The sequence below is a fragment of the Arachis ipaensis genome, chromosome B02 (genome assembly GCF_000816755.2).
Source record: "Arachis ipaensis cultivar K30076 chromosome B02, Araip1.1, whole genome shotgun sequence".
NCBI classification, from domain to species: domain Eukaryota; kingdom Viridiplantae; phylum Streptophyta; class Magnoliopsida; order Fabales; family Fabaceae; genus Arachis; species Arachis ipaensis.
The window spans coordinates 56,835,155-56,841,512 of record NC_029786.2 but is presented as its reverse complement, the minus strand read 5'-3'; the positions used below and the strand labels follow the sequence as shown (position 1 = coordinate 56,841,512).

Sequence of the window (6,358 nt, the reverse complement as noted above, 5' to 3'; positions counted from 1 at the left end):
GATATATTTATAAATTTTTTTTATTATTTTTATATGTTACATATTTGCCTTCATTATTTAAATTTTTTGAATTTGTCATTGGATATTATAGATCCACACCATTTTAATATGAACATAACAACCTTTGTGACAGGTATTTGATATGGTTTTTTAATTTTTTCAGAAAAAGACAAACTTTTATAAAAGCTATAAACATAAAAATTTGATTTTTTCTCTATAAAAAAAATACAAACGGAAAATATATACACATAAAATAAAAAATGGTGTAAACATAAGAAAAATTCAAAAAGTATCATCTTCGAGCAACTTATAGTTATTGAAAATCACTACACACATCTCCAAAAGAGTGACAAGTAGTGTTTAGTCAGTAATCTTTGAATTACAATGTGTGTATTAAAAGATAGTTTAACAATTTTGAGATTTTGTTTTTTCATCCTCCCTGCACACTCACACGTACTCACAGGTACAACACACACTACTAGAAAAGTAGTTATTACAGAGGGATATTTCCGACGGATTTTATCCCACGGAAATACAGACAGAATTACAGAGAGATTTTTTGTTAGAAAAAAAAATGAATTAACATAAATTACAGACGAAAAAAAAATCCGTCGATAATTCCGTCGGAAAAATTAATTTTTTTTCCGTGAAAAATAGTTACAGACAGAAAATCTGTCTGTAATTAAATGGATAAAATGCTGCATTCTATTAAATTATTACAGACGAAAAATCCGTCTGTAATTTAAAATTTTCCGTCGAAAATATTTGATATTTTAGGTTTATGATGGTTGGGGTTATGTTTATCCACGAGCTCCATTCATTCACAGCACACAAATCAAACTTAGCATTCCCCACAGCGCCACCGCCGACGAGCTTCTTCTTCTCCTTTCCTCACCCACAGCGCCACCGCCGGCCACTCTAACCGCCGCAGCTACTTTCTCCTTCTTCTCCTCTTCTTTAAACACTGAACCAGTAGAATACAGCCCCTGTGTCTCTCGTTCGCAGAACAAAACAAGCTCAAACTCCACCACCGCCGCGCCTCTCTTTCCTTTTATCCCCTTCAGTTCTGGCTCGCATACCTTCGCGCAAGCCCTAGCTCCGTGGCGACCAAAATCGGTTCCACCGTCAGCCGCGGTTCCACCTCTCTCTTGCCCCCTGTTCGAACCGATATGGTGCGTGAACTAGGGTTTTGGTTTTGTGGCAGTGGTTGTTCATCGGAGAGACACTGGCGATGCTCCTATTCTCAAGCATTCTAAATTCAAGGTGATCTTCGTATTGGCAGCATTATATTTTTCCCAGACTTCAACTCAAAATTCATATGATTTTTTTTGCTTATCGTAATCGCTGTGCTTTCTCATTGCTTATTGTGATCTATGTGCTTTTTCAGTTTCTTTTTTAGTTACTAATTCAAACTTTTGATTGAGGACCATGATTGGTTTGAATCTGAATTATAATTGTTTACAATATTTTGTCAGTATTAGTTTGGGAGGGAACTTGACAATGGTGGATCTTCCTGGTATAACTAGGGTTCCTGTTCATGGCCAGCCTGAAAATATCTATGATCAGATCAAGGATATTATCATGGAGTATATTAGGCCTGAAGAGAGCATTATTCTGAATGTTCTTTCTGCTACCGTTGATTTTACTACTTGTGAATCCATAAGAATGTCTCAGTTTGTGGATAAAACTGGTTTGAGAACCTTGGCTGTTGTAACAAAGGCTGATAAGTCTCCTGAAGGCTTGTTGGAGAAGGTAATTGCTGATGATGTTAACTGGTTTGAGTCTCATCCAATGCTTTCAAAGATTGACAAATCCATTGTTGGTGTTCCTGTTCTGGCACAGAGGCTAGTTCAAGTTCAAGGCATGATCATATCCAAAACTCTGTCCGAAATTGTGAAGGAAATCAATGAGAAGCTGACTTACAAGCTGACTTAATTTCACCAAGATGCTCAACCAGAAGTTCTCCCTCAATCACAGGTACCTCTTCATATCTTTTAGCTGACTTCAAATTAAATTATGCAAAAATATTTATCTAATTTGTTTATTTGGTTCTTGGTTGGAATCTGAATGCGACTAGCGTTTCGATGGGGCCTACTGAGATCCCTTCTCAGTCAACGGAGACTATTAAGATTCCTACCGCTAACTATGAGTTTGGTGCAACCTTCATTGATCATCCCAAGGTGCTTTCCCCCCCTCTGATTTTGCTTAGTTTCGTTTCGTTGTTGTAAGTTCCAACACTCATTGACGATGATATTATTGTGCTTGGTTTAGTTGATGCTGTTGGGGAGAATATTGACTGATGGAAGGCTCAGTGCAAGAGTCAAGTGCGACGTCTCTGAAAATCTCACTCTTAAAGCCAATGCTCAGGTATTTATGCTCCTTTTCCATTATAAGGGAAATGCCACAATTTTTCTGTTGTTTATGAGCCTTTGATATTCTGCTACACAATTTCAGAGGAGTCTCAATGCACAACATAAACAGTCGTCTTAACATGATGAACAAAAACAGAGAGATATCCCTTTATAGACTGAAAATGAGGGCTGTTCAGCTTTCAACAGATCACAGCACAAGTATTGAAGAGGTGTGTTTCCTTCTTTTTTTCAGAAAAAAATGTTTTTGTTGATCAATGAAGTAAATAACAAATGGTATTTATTTTGAGAAGCTAAGGAATTGTGGTCACATCTTGAAATTCTAAAATGTGATCCACTAGACATACATTAGTTATTGAATTGCGTTCTACTACTTGGTGCTTGCATGTGTATGTGTGAGTTGTTTGGAATTTGAATAATTTTATTTATGTTTCAGTTTTTTCTATCTCATTGGCTTTTATTCACATTTCATCATCATAATATTTTTTACTATCCCCTTTTTGTGAGCAATGTCTGCATATTTTCATATCCATGATTTACACATGCAACACATATTGCAGTCAAGAACAAGATTGACCTTATTATTTAGATGAGATAGCTTGATTGAAACTTCTAAAAATGGATAAGAGCAAATTAAAAGGAAAAGTTTGTGTGGTGCTATTTATGAACATAATTAATTATAAGCCTTTACTAGAAAGAAAAGTTTTCGTATTTTTAAGATGTTGGTTTTATTCCTTTGCTGATTATTTTTTTTTTCAATTTTTCTTGCAGGAAGTGTTTAGAATAAGAGCAGAACACCCAAATGATAATCAAGCCATATTGAATGATAGAGTGAAAGGACAATTAAAAGTCACCAGAGCATTTGGTGCCGGATTCCTGAAGAGGGTCAGTTGATTTTCTGACTTTGGCTATCTGAAATTTAGTTTGCTGTACTCCTTTTGTATTAAAGACTCCTCTGATATTAACAAAGCATTGAAGTTAAGGTGCTTTTCTTTTGTGTGGTATATTGGTATCATGGAAGGGAGCATGATAACCATAGTGATTACGGCGTATTTGATGAGAACATGGAAGGGAGCATGATAACCATAGCAACTATTTTCTGCAATTCAGATTTTCACTAGCAACACTTTCAGGTTTCTCTCTCTCTCTCTCAAAAAATTTTTTTTTGTTGGTTTAGGGGATTATGTTTATGAGCATAATGATTATATTGAGAGACAGAATTTTGTGGAATACTCAATTTTTTATTTATTTATTGTCACAGGCTGCTCTCAAGGCTGGCAAACAAACACAAGATGGGAGAGATGAGGAAATCACAGCCCTTCGTGTGGAAATTCAGGTAATTTTTGAAGAAAGCATGCATTTTTTTCCATAGTTAGATTACTATATCTTGCTTTTCAGGGCTATGCATTGTAGCTGTTACTACAGGTTAGATTCTTCTTCAGGGCTATGCATTGTAACTGTTTGTGATTATATCTTGCTTATAGAGGGTTTAACATTGCAATGCTTGTAACTGTTCATTATGTTACAGTATTGGATTCATTGTTTGAAATTTGGGGAAAGAAAGATGGGCCTCACGGTAATATTTCTCATGGACTAATGATTCTGTATTTGATTTTTATTTTATGAAATTGCTAACCATTGATCATTGCAGTTTCCAATTTCATATCATTTGTGAATCCTAAGGCACCTCGATATCTGCGCCTTGCTCAAGGGAAATCTTGGGATGACTTAATATTAGTTGAGCATAGTGAGTGAAGTGATACATGGCATTTATATGAATCATCATGATAAAATTCAGTACCATACTCTTTAGACACTTGATCTATTAAGTGGATATGACATAAATGAAGCTACGCCATTTATTGAGTGGAGTATTAAGGGAAAGACTCCAATGCAATCTCCTGCTGGAACATTAGCTTGTGTATTGCATAAATAATACTCTTGAATTTTATATATATGAGAAAACTGGCTTTATATATATGAGAAAACTAATAACACACCATTGTATAGAAAGTCTATTGTTATAAAGCTTGATATTGATTTGAAATTGTTGTGTGTACTTATGTACACATCGAAATTGACATAATACATTTTAAAGTATGTTAAAAACAAGTTTTTTGATGCAGCTGTGCTACTTTAAGTTGTGATCAAAACTTCACGTCTTGAGTGCCTTTAATGAGTTCTATGATTGATGTAGGGAAGTTTTGCTTGCAAATGTAAAGGTTGCAATCATTGGAGGAGGATTGATGGGCTCTGGAATTCAAACAGCAAAAGGTACTAACTTTAGTTTCTTTTTTATTTTATTTTTCATGGATATTTATACTATTATGTTTATACTGATTTTCTTACTCTGTCTCCTCTATACAGAGTGTCCGAAATCTGGATGGGTATCAATAGAAATCAACATTGATACTGTCCGAAATCTGTTATCATTCTTCATTAGTAATAAATTAATAATGACATTAGTACTAACGATTAGAACCATGTTATATACTAACTAATATTAGAGCTTTTGATTTGAAGTAATGGTTTATGCTCCTATGCTTTCACTTTTTGTTGCAGGTTTGCTTATACTTTAATTTGCACTGGTGTTTTCATGTGTGTGGTAACATGTCTAGGACATATGGCAGCAGGTAGCATGAATGGTTATTGTCTCTCTCATGTGTATCCTTTTTCATTGCTTGTGTCAAGTGTATACGGTAGAATGGAACAGCTAACAAATTGAATCACACATAATACTTCTCAATTTGTGATTATTATTCTTGTAATTAAGTTATTAAAGAAAATATTAAAGAAAAAAGACTTTTTATTGGTCAACTAAGTGGAACATTTGGCTTGCTGCACTTTCTATAATTTTGAGATTAATGACCTTAATTCAAAGCCAGTATATGGTGAGCATGATCATGATTTTCCTGTCCGGCCAATGAGAGAATTTTCTGTCCAATTTTTCTTGAAGGTTATTGTAGGAGAGATCAAGCACTCCCAAGCTGCTCATGTCACCAACTTGTGGAGGGACTTTTTCAGTGAGTTGATTGTGGAAAAGATCAAGTGCTTCTAATTTCAACAGATTCCCAAGAAAAGTTGGGATTTCACTTGAGAGATTGTTGTATCTGAGGTCTAAATTGATCTGGAGATTTTGAAGTTTTTCAATTTTTGTTTTAGTATGGAAAATAACACAGCTTTTAGTATAGTTGATAGTTTTAGTATGGTTGAATAATACATTGAGGATTATAGTTGATGTATCAATACATTTTGTTTGTATTTTGAATTATATTGACTTGTTTGTTTATTATAGTACTTTTCTTTTAGTTTGATAATACAATAAATTTGTTTATTTTTTTGAAATATTATAAATATTTGAATACAAATTAGATAAAAATTTGTATTAAATTTATATTTATTTTGTATGAAAACAAGTTTATTTTGTAATTGAAAAAATAAAAAAAATTCTATTTTACCTTACTAACGGATTTACAGACGGATTTTCTGTCTGTAATCAGAGTGTGAGATGATTTTCTAAGGTTCAAATTACAGACGGAAAATCCGTCAGAAAATTCGTCTGTAATTACAGACGAAAAATCCGTCAGAAAGTTCGTCGCCTTTGAGAAATGGATAGAAAATTTATAGAGGGAAAATTCATCGGTAACTGATAAAAATCTGTCTGTAATTTTCCGACGGAAAAAAATCCGTCGGTAAATAATTTCCGACGGGGCTTTTACAGAGGGACAAAATCCGTCAGTAATTTCGTCGGTAACCAAAAATCCGTCTATAATAAAGAGTAAATCCGTCTGTAAATCTGTCTGTATTAATCAATTTTCTAGTTGTGACACCCCACTAAGTCACAAGCATAGTTGTAAAGGTAATGACTCATTTTTTAGCACGTTATAATTGTATCAAAAATAAGGTATTATGAATTTATTTTTATTAATTATTTAATATTGAATTTCTATATGTTAATTTGTTCACAGCTTTTAAGAAAAACGAAATTT

The 6,358-nt window shown here is 33.7% G+C and overlaps 1 long non-coding RNA gene across 5 annotated transcripts; it reads left to right on the top strand.

Annotated features, from left to right (window-relative positions):
• LOC107625316 lies at nucleotides 792–5,663 on the top strand. 5 transcript variants are annotated; one of them, XR_002357430.1, is made up of 14 exons: nucleotides 797–1,263; nucleotides 1,476–1,752; nucleotides 1,843–1,977; nucleotides 2,078–2,180; nucleotides 2,272–2,367; nucleotides 2,455–2,581; nucleotides 3,141–3,254; nucleotides 3,391–3,502; nucleotides 3,631–3,705; nucleotides 3,898–3,945; nucleotides 4,021–4,116; nucleotides 4,567–4,643; nucleotides 4,932–5,033; nucleotides 5,255–5,663. It is a non-coding gene; the product is annotated as an uncharacterized LOC107625316 (long non-coding RNA). The 5 variants fall into 5 exon arrangements; XR_001617180.2 differs by having other exon boundaries at nucleotides 792–1,263; nucleotides 1,527–1,752; nucleotides 3,631–3,945; XR_001617182.2 differs by having other exon boundaries at nucleotides 3,631–3,945; nucleotides 4,932–5,002; nucleotides 5,326–5,663.